We start from the raw sequence: 16066 nt of genomic DNA, 5'->3' as shown, positions 1-16066 counted from the left end.
TGGTGTGACTGTGTGTAGGCAAGTCCTTTCGGTTGGAACTCCGTTGGAAAGACCGTCAGAGTTTATTCTAATGGAAAGTCTGGTCGTGTGTGCGCAGCATTAGAGCTGCACAAAGAGTCGGGAAGCTGAATCTTATGTTTATTTTGTATTGGTGAGGACCCCCCGGGAAGATCTTGTGATTAACTTTTGTGTTACTTTTAAAAAAGAGTGGGCAGGAAAAAGTTCCAAAATGTACTGCTGGCGGAGTAAACTTACTGTTTTGCTTTACCAATGTGTTACAAATTACCCAACTTGGCACACTGGCCATAGGTGAGTCAGTTTTATTTTCATTCAACCAGTAGGTTGAACGAAAAAAATCTGACCCATATACCCCATCCACACATTTTGAGGTGGATGAGGGAATCCTCCCTGCTGTTTCTTTGTATTTTTACAGCGGGGAGACTTCCCTGCCATCAGAATACACAGATACACTATATTACCAAAAGTATTGGGACACCTGCCTTTACATGCACATAAACTTTAATGGCAAGTGAAAACAGAGGGGGAAAAAAAAGGTTAATAAAATGCATGCAGACACCACATCTTATGATTGCTAAGTTCCATTATCATATACTTTTAGTTTAGCATGGCGGTTAAGGGGCCATAAAAACACTTAATAAATGAGACTTAACATCAAAAAGTTAGAGCTAAATGTCATTAGGTTTTGTTACGTATGTGATTAGAGAGAATAAGCAGTAGGAAACGGGACTGTTCCATGTGCTCAGCCAGTCCTATGAAAGAGTTATTGCCTGTCATAGATAATACACCCTAGGTTATAATTGTAGATGATTATGTCTCTGTACATCTCGGCTCACAAATGGCCTCATCTATAAATGCATGCTAAATAAGAGCTTATAATGTTTCCCAAAAGCAGCCAACCTAATCCCAGTGCATAACTTGGAAAAATACACATAAACACAAAAGCAGTTCTCTCGTTTTCTGTACAGCATCAGTTCACATTATGTGATGTAAGGCAATGCAGACAATATTGATTTTGCAAACCGCGAGAAATAAGATAGGTAGTTCTCTTAATATCTGGCAAATATCTAATGGGTTTGATTAGAATAGAGAATATTAACTTTATTCAATTTATTTTGAAAGCCTTTTTTTTTTTTTTTTATGTAGTAGGGAATAATTAAGACCCCAAATCAATTTCTGTCCTAGAGTCACAGCAGGAGGTAAGAGGAGATCTCTCCAAAGTGATAGGATAATTCCTCCTAGACAGTTGTCAATATATCAAGTTTCCCCATCGGAATATTTTTATTTAATTTCTGCTCCCCTGACAAATGAAATGTTTTTGGATATCTTGTCTCCCACTATACCAGAGACAATGGTCACCGTGATGGTAAATATCCCAAGCAGGAACAAAGACAGCAAAAAAAATAAACAAAGGCTCTAACCCTAGCACGTTCTATTCAAAAACGGAAAAAAATTCACTTTATATACGCTTTAACACAGTTAGTATGATGGAACAATGTTCACTTCAATAATCCTATCACGTACAAAGAATTTTTTAAATTTGTTTTATAACATTGTTTAAAGCGATTTGAAAAGGCTGTTTTTTTTTTTTTAATAACAAACATGTTTATACGTATATACAGTACAAATGGTATGCAGCTCTTAATAATATAAAGATAAAATCATAAAAAAGTCCATATGACATAGATATCAGAAGGTAAAAATCCCTGCACCAACTTCAGTGTGATAAATGGATACACACGACACCACCGTGATATAGGCAGGACCCAGCATTCACTATATTTCATCTTCCACAGTACACAGAACTTGGAAATGCAATTATTTTAGCAAATATAAACTGCTAAATAACTTTTCTCATTAGCAGTTAGAGCAGCCCTCACATTTTCCAAAATGCAAGTGGAAAATAAGGGCTGGCAAGTTTGGGCTGCCTGGGAGCGGGGGTTGAATGGGAGCTTTTCTCCCAGTGATCTCCCAGAGGAAGAGAGGAGAGAGAGACGGTCGGAACATCATTGTAACAGCTTTCATTTCAATTGCCGTGTGTTCCCCGCATTTGCTGTCACAGCCCTGCATCCTGGCCCGGGTACTTTGATAGACAGAACATCCATCCAATCCCGGGATGCGTGATGTATATCAAAGTCCCCGGGCCAGGAGACAGGGCTGTATGTGACGGCGAGTGTGGGTAACACACGATAATTGAAATAAAAGCTGTTACAGTGATGTTTCTCGGCGCTCTGATGACCTGGCCAGCAATGCTTTTCCTCTCCTCTCTTCCCCTGCACAGGTAGGCTGCATTGATGGCCACAGGTAGGCTGCAATGATGGACACAGATAGGCTGCATTCATGGGCACAGGTAGGCTGCATTGATGGGCAAAGGTAGGTTGCATTGATGGATGCAGGTAAAGCAGCATTAATGGACACAGGTAGGCTGCATTGGTGGGCACAGATGAGGTAGCATTGATGGACACAGGTAGGCTGCATTGTTGGGCAAAGGTAGGCTGGATTGATGGACACAAGTAGGCTGTGTTGTTGAGCACAGGTAGGCTACATTGATGGGCACAGGTGAGGTAGCATTGATGCACACAGGTAGGCTGCATTGTTGGGCACAGGTGATGAGGCAATTATGGATAAAGTTAGGCTGCATTGTTTGGCACAGGTGAGGCTGCACTGATGGGCACTGATAAAGTTTTTGTTAACATTTATTTTTATAACTTAATTCTGCATAAAACATTTAAGTGTCCTTTCATGAGATAATTTATGAGGGCGCGTTTAGGGGTGGAATTGGTGGCAAGGCAGAGTAGGGGTTGGGTGGGGCAACTGGTGGCGAGTAACCCTTGAGGCCTGTCTAGTAGCTCAGGACTTGAAATTGAGTTAGAACAACCGTATGACTTCTAACAGTGTCTGGTTAAAGCTCGTAGGAGGAGTTTTCATTCTCCCACGATTGTCCTATGTCTAATGCAGGACCCTTGACCCTCTGTCTGGGCAGTGACGATTGGTATTGTGCTGATCACATGCACTCTCCCAAGAAAAAAAAAACTCTAGCAATACACATCAAACTGAGCATATGCAGTCTGTCCCCTGGCTCTGTAAATATCAGAAAATATATTGTGGAAGTCAGTGGAAGAAGGAGATGATCAGAGGAGACACGCAATGCAGCACAATGCAAAGAATTAAACGCTTAGGTTCCACAGTGATTATACCAAACATGCTTTATTGCATATCCACTTCAGCTCCGGATGATTTACTACCTGGCTACTTTTTCGATATGCCACTGTATTATTTTAACTGACATTTGTGCGGTAGTGCAACATTGTACCCAAATAAAATGTATGTCATTTATTCCCCACAAATTTATTTTGGTGGTATTTGATCACCTCTGCAGTTTTTACTATTTGTGCCATAAACAAAAAAAGATCTATTTATTTTGTAAAAATTTTTTTTTTACTGTCTGCTATAAAACATATCCAATAAAAAAAATCTAATTTCTTCATACATTTAGGCCAATATATATTCTGCTATATGTTTTTGGTAATTAAAAAAAAAGCGTATATAGATTGGTTTGTGCAAAAGTTATAGCATCTACAAACTATGGGATTTTTTTTCCATTTTTACTAGTAATGGAGGCGATCAGTGACTTATAATGGGACTGCAATATTTTGGTGGACAATCAGTCATTAATTGACACTTTTGACACATAGAGGACCAGTGACACTTATACAGTGATCAGTGCTAAAAATATGCCCTGTCACTGTACTAATGACACTGGCTGGGAAGGAGTTAAGCATCAGGAGTGATCAAAGGGTGTGCCTAGCTAGTGTGTTTGTGCACTGTGGGAGGTGCTTTTACTAGGGGGGACATGGATCCTTGTCCCTGCTTTACAGCAACACAGGAAACATGCCTTCCCCGCTGAAAGAACGACGATCTGCCTTGATTACATTGGCAGATCGCCATTCTGCCTCTGTGCTGAATAATTGGTGGGTGCCAGCGGAAATCCGGTCCACAGTACCCACAGATCAGCCCCTGCTGTGTATAATCACAGCAGGAGTGGGTCATCCCAGACCTGGAAGTGTTGGATCACATACTAGGTACGTGTTCCGGTACAACAATGCCACCTTGCCACCGTATAAGTAATTTATACTGGTGGTACGTGCATATACAGACACATTTTACTGTTAGTAACACTTTAAAGGCTAAGTCCACCTTTGTTCACTTTGTTTCTAAATCCCAGCTCCTCTATGTACCAATATAGCCTTAATGTACTTACACAGGCTTACCTCACTCTCTAAATAGCTGCTTAAAAACACTGCTCGATTACTTCTGCCTTACTTCCTGGTCAGACTATAGGTCATGAACAGGAAGGAGCCGACCAGCTGAGGGTAGATGATGCAGGGTGTGTGCTACGAAGATCATCTGGTCAACTCCTTCCTGTGTTATGACATAAATTCTGTCCAGGAAATAAGGCAGAAGTAATGGATATGTGTTTTATACAGCTATAAAGAGAGTGAGGTAACCCTGTGTAGAATTAATGGAAAACTGCTTTATTTTCGCAAAATAAGTACATGAATCCTATACTGGTACATGGGGGAGCTGGAATTTAGAAAGGAACAAAAAGAGGTGAACTTATCCTTTAAAAAGTGGTGTGTATAATGGACAACCATTATACGCACCTCAGAGTTACCTCAAAAAGGCATAGGATAGAAAATACCATAGTGTAGTAGGTTCTTAAAATTCATTGGTCACTTGATACAAATGCTCACTCACATGTAAACAGTCAAAATGAGCGTCAGAGACAAATTCCGATATGGCAGAGGTGCCCAGTGTGCTAGTTTCATGTGTTAAGGTCCCACCTAAATGCCTATATTTACCTGCTCTCTGCATTCAAACCTCCTCTTCTTGACCCCCCCCCCCCCCCCGCCTGCACTTCTGGCCCCTCCTCTCTGCACTGTGCCCTCATGGAATTCCACTTACCCTGGGGACACTCATGCGTGCTTGCTCCTGAGCCCTGTTTTTGCATACATTGACAGCAGGACTTGGCTCTGCCCCCTACTTCCTCGTCACTGGCTTTTATTGACAACACTGGGAGCCAATGTCTCTCGTGCCCCAGCAAATCTAGCAGGACCCAGACGTGAGGGGAGAGAAGAGGTGCAGACATGCAGAGCACTGGTTTGAATGAGGGCTCAGGTAAGCAAAGGGGGGGGGGTGAAGGTGGATGCTGATGCCTAAACATTTTTTACCTTCATGCAAGGAATGCATAAAGGTGAAAAAAGTTTAGGCTTTAGAACCACTTTATTTTTTTTATTCTTTTTATTCCTCTGTACACAATTGGTTCTTTTTTGCCAATACAGTAAATCTTCATCCCCCTTGAGTACCCAAACACTCTCTACTCATTTAGTGAATTAATCCAATTTGTCTACTTCCAGCTGTAAATTACCCTGGGTTTTAAAAATTCTTCCTCCTCCTGATTCAGCAATATGCTTTATTTGAACAAAGAAACAGAACAAAGCAAACAGAAAAAAAATGTTACACCTCAGTTTATATAACACTCTGCATGGTGTAAGATCCCCTCAGCAGGCTGCAGTGGTTGTTAATAAATATTACCAGAGTGAAACTAGCAACTTCTAAAATAATGTGCAAATGGCAGTGTAATTAAAACTTTTTTTTTTTTTACCACAAAATACGTGAATTTAGCATTTATTTTAGACTGTCTTTTTAATGCACTTTCTGTAAATGTAATTATATAAACCTACTGCTTTTTTTTTTTTTTATGAATTCAAATCACTTCCTATTTGGCTCTTTCAAGGAAATAAATATTTGAATAATAAACTGAGCGCCTTTGAACATGCTGAGATATTTCCCTTCTGATAATTCGTCTACTAAACAGCGGCTAAAGGAACACAAAATTAAATGTTAAAGCTACTGAGATCAATATCCTCAATCCCTTTCAATAAAAGGAAATTAGAAAAGAATATTTTTATTGATCACACAGACAACAGGCAGGGACATCTGCTTTCTCGGGTCACAGTTTCCAAACAAGATAAAAGAAAGAATTTCCTCCAGTGGGCTGAGCCAAATGTCACACCATTATCAGTATAATTACAATAAATCTTCGCACATAAGCCTAAAGCTCATCCTGCTACACTGCCAGCATTGGCAAACCAGTCAACAGCAGTTCTAATAAGTTTTGGTAATAACGCCACACAAATAAATAGCTATAATGGCTATTGTTACTAAGTTAAGACGCACTGATAATTTATTTATAAAATGCATTACTAGGGGGAATGATTGCTCCAGCTTGTAAAAGTTTCTGGATATGGCCCAATTATTTACAGGCATTTTTAGTACAGTAACATAAATTAGCTATGTGCAATGGATAAAAATGTTTTCAGATAATTAATACCAATTATGAGCCTGGCAAGTGAGAAAAAAAAAAAAAAACTACAGATACTTCACAGCAGCTATGTTAACATACCATACTTAATGTATTAAATTGTAAAGCTAATTATCATTTTGATTGTTGTTTAGTTAGAACCTGCATACTGATGGTCAACAGACAGTTTGTGGAAAATAATTGCTATCACTGAACAAATAGTGAACAAATGAATACAAGCCCACTCTTTCTGTAGGAACCGTCATCAGGCAGTGCTACCTGACAACAGACAGGCCAAGTGCTATGGCAGGCTGCTGTTCTGGGACTGTCATTCAGTATAATAAAATATAGTCATTATTTGATTAACATTGTGCCAAAGATTCCCCAGAGCTTTACAGAGCACGGAAAATTCTATTCTAGTATATAGAGACACACTGGAGACAATGGATAGAAGGAAACTAGATGACCAAATATTTATTATTTATTATAGGTATCTATTTGGTGATGACAATTTTCCACAGCGCTTTTATAAAGTGTATTTTATTTATTTTATTATTATTATTTTTTTTTTTAATACATTCACACTGGATCCCCCTGAAAACATCTCTTACAAACCCATGGAAAACATAAAAATGCTACAGAGACGTTGTCTTTGGTGGGAATTAAAATCAAGACCACAGTGTTTCAAAGCTTGACCACTAAGCTAATGCACGCATTAACTGCTTCCCGGCCTCCTCACGCAAATATACTTCAGCAGAAGGGCATGTACAGGCAGATTAGCGTACCTGTATATTGCCCTTTAAGAGGCGGCTCGTGCGCACGCGCCGGGAGCTCCGTGACCACAATCGCAGGTCCCGCGGACTTGATGTCCACAAGGATACCCGCGATCGTCTTACGGTGAGGAAGAACTGGGAGATGCTAATGTACACAAGCATCTTCCCGTTCTGCCTAGTGACACTGTTCAGCTCTCCCTGTAATTGGGAGTGCTGATCAGTGATGCGTCACACACAGCCCCTCCCCCCACAGTTAGAATAACTCCCTAGGACACACCTAACCCCTACAGCGCCACCTAGTGGTTAACCCCCTTCACGGCCAGTGACATTTTTACAGTATTCAATGAAATTTATTAGCATTGATCGCTATATTAATGACAATGGTCCCAAAAATGTGTTAAAATTGTTTGACGTGTCCTCCATAATGTCACAGTCACAATAAAAATCACTGATCGCCGCCATTACTAGTAAAAAAAAAAAAATATCAATAAAAATGTCATAGAACTATTCCCTATTTTGTAGATGCTATAACTTTCTCGCAAACCAATCAACTGCTTATTGCGATTTTTTTTTAAATAATGCATTTTTTTCAAAATTGTCGCTATTTTTTTGTTTATAGCGCAAAAAATATAAACCACAGAGGTGATCAAATACCACCAAAAGAAAGCTTTGTTTGTGGGGAAAAAAAGGATGTCAATTTTGTTCGGGAGCCACGTTGCATGACTGCGCATTTGTCAGTTAAAGCGAGTGCCGAATCGCAAAAAGGGCTCTGGTCAGGAAGGGGGTGTTTTCTTCTGGGGCTGAAGTGGTTAATATAGCATATGAGAACTTGGCAACGTTTACCAAAACCAGCCAGATAGAGGCCAATTTAGTGTCAATGTTGATGGTATAGTGTCCAATAATTATTGCTATCCCTTATGGCATCATAACATGGTGATATCTCCAATACCAGGAATTACTTGTAAGACATGTGACCTGCAACACTGTATTCAATACCTGAAGCTGAACTGAACATGGCTCCCTATGTACTGCAAATTATGTGACTAGAAGTAGACCATAAGTGACATGGCGCAGAGAAACCAGTGACCTGAGTGTAACAGGTCGTTCCTCTAACAAGTATGTCTGAATAGAGATTCTTATAAGCAGGACCCCAAGGCACTTTTTTTCAGTCACCATGCAGCCTGGAGGCTGTAGTAGAGAATAGAGCAGTAAAATACAGCCTACCTTAGCATTATAAAATACATTTTTAGGCTGGATTCACACTTATGCATTTTTTTTCTGCTTTTTGTATTTTGCAGATTTGCACTACAGATCGTGTTACATAGAAAACCATGTTAAATGGGACTGTAGTACAAATCTGCAAGATGCAAAAAGCACTAAAACTGCATAGGTGTGAATCCAGCCTTATACATTGAGGGAGATGAAAAATAGCTTTGGCTTATATCAGAAATGTCACCACGAGTTGCTAAGCTTTCTGCAAAAGCTGACAGTTACATATGTGCTGTAGTTATACAACTGCATAGCTAATGGGACTACATCAGATTATATAATGTGAAGGACATATCACTAGTTACAAATGAAAATTGTAAATGCTTCAATAAATATTTGCTATTTCATTGCACCACTGTATCATTTTGCATCCTCCCACCTTTAGTACTTATTATTGTAATTAGAATTATTGTAATTAGAAAAAAAAAGTAAACTATGTTTGGAGCCCCTAATTATGTTAAATGGTTAAATCAAAGCCCCAGCCAAACACAGCTTTTGCAGTGATATTTTGCTTAAAGCGTAGCTCCACTTGTTCGCACCCTCCGCCCACTACCACATTTGGAACATTTATGGGGGGAGCGGGTACCTGGTTTTGACAGGTACCCACTCCCACTTCCTGGTAATATTGCCACACTGTGATCTACATCATGTCCGGCCCCTCCTCTTTTCCCCTGCTGCCTTCTGGGACCTGTGTGTGTGCCCCAGAAGATGGCAGGACCATTCAGAAAGCCTGAAGGTTTCACTGCCAGTTTCCCTTATGTGCAATGCCAGTGCCTGCACCCCAAGCCAATGGACAAAACGGGCTTGAGGTGCTGACATCGCAAGTGGACAGGCAAGTGTACTTAAAAAAATATTAAAAGTTAACAGTTACAATATTTGTATGTAGCTACTGACTTTTATTTTTTATTTTTTCACCCAGACCGGAACTCCACTTTAAAGTTTTCCCTTGCAATACTTTTTCTGTCACTAGATGTCCTCAGTCTGATAGGCAGCCTCAATCACCCCACTTCCTCAAAGCCCAGGTTGTACTGGACCTGCTCCATGCTGTTGCCAGTTAAGTGTATTGAGAAGCAGCACAATGATGAGCTCCTCTCTCTCTGTCTCTCTGATAATCTGAATTATCTTCCTAATCATTCAGCATGTGTTTTATCAGCACATGAATGGATTGGCTTCTTCCTCTCCCACTCCAGCCTTCCTGTACAGGAACTGTAAGAGGCTGATACCAGGTCAAATTCAGATACTTACACTGCTTGCATTTGAAGATTACATTTATTGATGTATTGATGATTACAGAGCTGCATTCATTTGTGTCTTTTATAACTACTTAGATGTCAGCTGTAAATTTAACTAGTGGATGGGGGCTTATTACTGGAGTATCACTGGTTTGCTATACATCTTGAGCTTGTTAGCAGAATAAGAATTGGTAAACGTGCATTAATTAAAACAATGGTGCCTATTTATAAAAAGAGTATGGTACAAGTATCTTCAATTTAGGTATGTTTGCACTTTGCACGTCATGTACAAAAGCTGTCATTGCAGTTTTCAGTTTAGGCATCGCACTTGAGAACAAAAAGTGCACATCGATAAATGGCATACACTTCACACTGCCTATTTTTAAAGCTGCAGTGTAAGCTGTTCTATAATTTCTTGTTACAAAACGAGTTTGCTACTTGCAACAAAGACTAGTCCATTAACTTAATGAAAATAATCACATTCAGATTAAAATACATGAAAACACTAATGCTGATTTTTCCATCTGAAAAAACTCGGATGCTTTTTCCGACGGAATTCCGCTCAAGCTCGGCTTGCATACACACGGTCACTCAAAAGTTCTCTGAACTTTCGACCGTCAAGAACGCGGACGTACAACACTACAACGAGCCGAGAAAATGAAGTTAAATGCTTCAGAGCATGCGTCAAATTGTTTCTGAGCATGCTTAGGAATTTTGCACGTCGGAATTGGTACAGACGATCAGAATTTCTGATCCAAACTGAGAATTCCGCCAACAAAAGTCCAATGGAGCATACACAAGGTCGGAATTTCCGACTAAAAACTCTCATCAGATTTTTGCTGGTGGAATTTTAGATTGTGTGTACGGGCATTACTGTATGACCTTTTAGTTTGCTATAACACTGTGCATCATCGATTTACAATGATTTTTTTTCTTAAATGAAAAATCAAATCACCCTTTTGCCATTCCTTCTTGTGTTTCAGCACTGATGATTTGCAGCTGGTTACTGTCTACGTGCATGTGCTCCAGTGGAGGCAGCATGGTATCCCTCAGAGCAGGTGTCCTGATGGTGACGACCAGGGATGAAACTAGGGGGGGTGGGGGGAAGAATATGCCCCGAGCGCCACATTGAGAGCGACGCTGTCACTAGTAGGCATAGTGAGCGAGTAAGGAGGAGGGAGCTCAGAGGCAGTGCGGTATGTGTGCTCTCTCCCCCTTCTCCTTCCTACCAGTGCAGCACTTCTGCTGCCTGTACTGTTCTCCTATTGAATGGCTGCTGCAAATCTTCCAGGGAAGTGTGTATGAGTAAGGTAAGCCCTTCCCTGGACGTGCGTGGCTCATCTTCTTCTAAAACCAAGAGTAGAGCAAAGCTCAGCTAATCCTTCCTCCTCCACATCAACAGATGACAGCCGCCAGCTGGACTAGGAAGGATTGCTTGTCACTGATTGTAGGACACTGTGTGTGTGTACACTGAAGGATTGCTTCCTGCTCTTTACACTTAATATAGTACAGACAGTCCCAGCAATCACTGATCTCTCACTACACAGAACCGATCTTTGAACTGCAGCTGACAGTGACAAAAGCAGCTGAAGCTTAAATATCACTTCTGTGTTACTACTACTGTACTACCTAGGAGAGGACACCTTCCCCCGTCCTCTCCCCAGCTCCCAAAGGAGGAGAGAACTTCCCCATTCACACTTGCTCCTCCTCTCAGCTCCTGCTGAGCTGCAAAAACCATGCTGGTTAAGGTAGGGGACATATTAATGGAAGAGGGATGCTCTGATGCAAGGAAGGCACTTCTGTAAGTAGGAACACTGATGTAAAGAAGGACTCTGAAGCAAGGGGGCACACTGATATAAGGAAGAGCTCTGATGTAAGGGGGCACACCGATGTAAGGAAGAACTCTGATGTAAGGGGGCACACCGATGTAAGGAAGAACTCTGATATAAGGGGGCACACTGATGTAAGGAAGAGCTCTGATGTAAGGGGGCACACCGATGTAAGGAATAATTCTGATGTAAGGGGGCACACTGATGTAATGGAAGAACTCTGATATAAGGGGGCACACTGATGTAAGGAAGAGCTCTGATGTAAGGGGGCACACCGATGTAAGGTAGAACTCTGATGTAAGGGGGCACACTGATGTAATGGAAGAACTCTGATATAAGGGGGCACACTGATGTAAGGAAGAGCTCTGATGTAAGGGGGCACATCGATGTAAGGAAGAACTCTGATGTAAGGGGGCACACTGATGTAAGGAAGAGCTCTGATGTAAGGGGGCACATCGATGTAAGGAATAACTCTGATGTAAGGGGGCACACTGATGTAATGGAAGAACTCTGATATAAGGGGGCACACTGATGTAAGGAAGAGCTCTGATGTAAGGGGCACACCGATGTAAGGAAGAACTCTGATGTAAGGGGGCACGCTGATGTAAGGAAGAGCTCTGATGTAAGGGGGCACACCAATGTAAGGAATAACTCTGATGTAAGGGGGCACATTGATGTAAGAAAGAGCTCTGATGTAAGGGGGCACACCGATGTAAGGAAGAACTCTGATGTAAGGGGGCACACCGATGTAAGGAAGAACTCTGATGTAAGGGGGCACACTGATGTAAGGAAGAGCTCTGATGTAAGGGGGCACACACCGATGTAAGGAAGAACTCTGATGTAAGGGGGCACACTGATGTAATGGAAGAACTCTGATATAAGGGGGCACACTGATGTAAGGAAGAGCTCTGATGTAAGGGGGCACACTGATGTAAGGAAGAGCCTGATGTAAGGGGGCACACCGATGTAAGGAAGAACTCTGATGTAAGGGGGCACACTGATGTAATGGAAGAACTCTGATATAAGGGGGCACACTGATGTAAGGAAGAGCTCTGATGTAAGGGGGCACACTGATGTAAGGAAGAGCTCTGATGTAAGGGGGCACACCGATGTAAGGAAGAACTCTGATGTAAGGGGGCACACTGATGTAATGGAAGAACTCTGATATAAGGGGGCACACTGATGGAAGGAAGAGCTCTGATGTAAGGGGGCACACCGATATAAGGAAGAACTCTGATATAAGGGGACACACTGATGTAATGGAAGAACTCTGATATAAGGGGGCACACTGATGTAAGGAAGAACTCTGATGTAAAGGGGCACACTAAGGTAAGGAAGAACTCTGATATAAGGAGGCACCACAGTGTAAAGAAGGACTCTGAAGCAAGGGGGCACACTGATGTAAGGGAGAGCTCTGATGTAAGGGAGAACTCTGATGTAAGGGGCACACTGATGTAAGGAAGAGCTCTGATATAAGGAGGCACACTGATATAAGGAAGAACTCTGATGTAAGGGGGCACACTGATGTGGAAGAACTCTGATGAAGGAGGGGGAATTGATGTAAGGGAGGACTCTGATGTAAGGGGGTACACTGATATAAGGGGGTACTCTGATATAAAAAGGGACACTGGTGTAAGGAGGGCTCTGAAGTAAAGGGGGACTCTGATATAAGGGGGCACATTGATGTAAAGAAGGAAGCTGATGTAAAGTTACATATGTAGACGCTACTCACATATGCATTCAGTTCTGTACGTGAGTTCGGTGGGACGGGGCGCGTTACATTTTTTTTTCTTATTTATTTCACTTTTTATTTTAAATGTTTACACTGTTCTTTAAAAAAATATATTGTGTCACTTTTATTCCTATTACAAGGAACGTAAACATCCCTTGTAATAGGAAAAAAGCATGGCATGACCTCTAAAATATGAGATCTGGGGTCAAAAAGACCTCAGATCTCATATTTACACTGAAATGCAAAAAAATATGTAATTTGAAATTTTTTTTTTTCAATGTCCCTTTAAGAAACTATGAGCAAAAGTGACATTTTGATGGTATGGAGCTGGGTGGGGGCCATCTTCCCTTCACTCAGCTCATTACCACTCACAGAGAAGGATCCAATTGCCTTCGCCGCTGCCAGCGGCTCCGGAGTGTCATTAATTTTTAATTGACACTCCCAGCAGTTCGCATAGGGCGGTGTAAACTGCCGCCGGGAGGCATGTGATGCGGGAACCTGCAGTAGATTCGCAGCGTTTCCACGTCGCAGCAGTGTGAACCTAGCCTAAAGGTATGACCATTCCTTTGGTATAAATATATATATATATATATATATATCCTATGTGTCCCAAGCACAAGGGATATCAGCCAGAGAGTAAGAACAATGTGCCTAGCAAAAATATGTACAGTATATAGAATTATGAGCATATTTTATAAGAAGAAAAAGAAAGTGATGATATATATCATCACTTTCTTTTTCTTATAAAAATATGCTCATAATTCTATATACTATACATATTTTTGCTAGGCACATTGTTCTTACTCTCTGGCTGATATCCCTTATGCTTGAGACACATGGGCTGACATTGTTACCCCTTTCCCTCTGTGTCTATCCAATGCTCCATTTCCATCCTGTATGACCTCTGGCATCATCAGTCAACTGCATCCTGTGTATTTTATTACGCATGTAAGTTTGTATGTACATTTGAATCTGTATATGCGTTTTTGAATATATTCATGATAGGTTACATAGTATACTTATCATATGTGTTTACTTTAGAGAAGCCTTTACTGTGCTATCCAAGGGCAACCTCCTGAAGAAGACCACCTGGTTGAAATGTGTTGGGGCCACTTGGCAAATGCACCAGCCATTATATTCACATGGCCTTTGATTTAACAGTTTCCCCAAACTGTTACATTCAAGGCATGTTGTGAATGATATCTGTTACAGTTCCTAGTGTGCTTACAGGGCCAATCCTAGGGTCACAGACGCCAGGGTGCAGAAATATTTCTGGTGCCCCCACATTGGGGTGGTCATTTAATTCCTCCCCTGTAAAAATGTTTCTATAGCAATGACTCCATCTATAAGCCCCACCACTTTTTGTAATATTTTGTAATCCCTCACAATAGTGTCCTCCTCTTCCCCCTTCATCCCCCTACATCAGTGTCCTCCTCTGCCCTCTTCACCCTCCCCTACAGTAATGTCCTCCTCTGCCCATTTCATCCCCTACAGCATCCACACTGGAACAGAGAAATACATCTCCCTAGTTTAGGCCATAGGAAAGAGTCAGAAAGGATAATGTGAATTAGCTGTTATGTTGCATTATATAGACTAATACACACATAATCATGAAAACCTGGTATCTCACTAGTGTAGAGCAACTAAAATGTTAACGCTTCCCGGACAGGTTATCCATAAACGGCAGAGTAGACAGTAGTGTCCTCCTCTGCACCCTTTTATATTACCCCCCTGTCACATCAGTGTCCTGACCTGTGGTAAGGTGCTGCCACCAAAACTGAGTGCCTTGCCTTTCTTTTCAAAAATGGCACCAGGCAGTGCCATTACATCACTGTGCATACACCCGCTCAGCCGAAAATGGGCGCATGTGTACGAGCTTTCCCGAACCTGGGGTGGGCAGTTGGCAACACTGCCCACCCTGTCTCAGCTTGTGGTGCCTGTGCACTTGCCCAGGACCAGCCCTATGTGTTTATGTTAGCTCTCAACCAAATATCAAACCATTAAACAGCTGGTGTCATAACTTATCACAAGTGTAGCACCATGGCAATTACAAATCAAACAGAGGCTAAGATGGCAGCTTCCTTGTCTGTAAGCCCTTGTACACACAGTCAGACATTCCGACAACCGAATCCGTCTGATTTTGTCTGGCGGATTTTGTCTGAAACTGGTGTGGCATACACACGGTCGGACAAAGTTGTCGTAAAATCTGATCGTTCAGAACGTGATGACGTTATTTCGTTACGACGGGACTACATTCAGGCTAGTAGCCAATAGCTTTAGTCTAGGAATTTGACCTGAGCATGGCACTTTGTCCGATCGGAATTCCCTACAAACGATCGGACAAAGTTTGATCGGATCATGTTGTCAGGAAAATTTTATAGCCCAGCTCTAAAACATTGTGGGTCGGATATTCCGACGGAAACAGTCCGATGGAGCCCACACACGGTCGGATTATCCGACAACACGGTCCGATCGGACATTTTCCGTCGGAATGTCCGACCGTGTGTACAAAGGCTTACACATAGGAGGGTTTAGTTCCACTGCATGGGCAAGGAACAAGCTAACTTTAAAACATCAATAGCTTCTGCCCAGCATTGTTTGTGAGGATCTGTGAAGGACACAGAAAGAAGTCATTAGAGATAAAATATAGATGCACGACAATGTGAATGGCAAATAACTGCATCACATGAAATATTACTAAGTGTATACCCATCTATTTATGTTTGTGAAAAAATTTGATGAGAAAATGACTGATATATAAAATAACAAATACAAAATAACTTGCACAGCTTGATGAGTTGTCCTTACTATGGAGAATCAAATTTCCCTAGAATTTAACTGATTTGTGG

The 16066-nt window shown here is 41.5% G+C and overlaps 1 protein-coding gene across 8 annotated transcripts in view; it reads right to left on the bottom strand.

The window, feature by feature from the left end:
• LINGO2 (leucine rich repeat and Ig domain containing 2) overlaps nt 1–16066 on the bottom strand; it is a 2286714-nt gene that overhangs the window by 63726 nt on the left and 2206922 nt on the right. The window lies entirely within an intron of this gene.

The sequence above is a fragment of the Lithobates pipiens genome, unplaced genomic scaffold (genome assembly GCF_037356315.1).
Source record: "Lithobates pipiens isolate NorthernLeopardFrog02 unplaced genomic scaffold, aLitPip1_a1.2 Scaffold_13, whole genome shotgun sequence".
NCBI lineage: Eukaryota > Metazoa > Chordata > Amphibia > Anura > Ranidae > Lithobates > Lithobates pipiens.
This window is presented reverse-complemented; position numbering and strand designations above follow the sequence as displayed.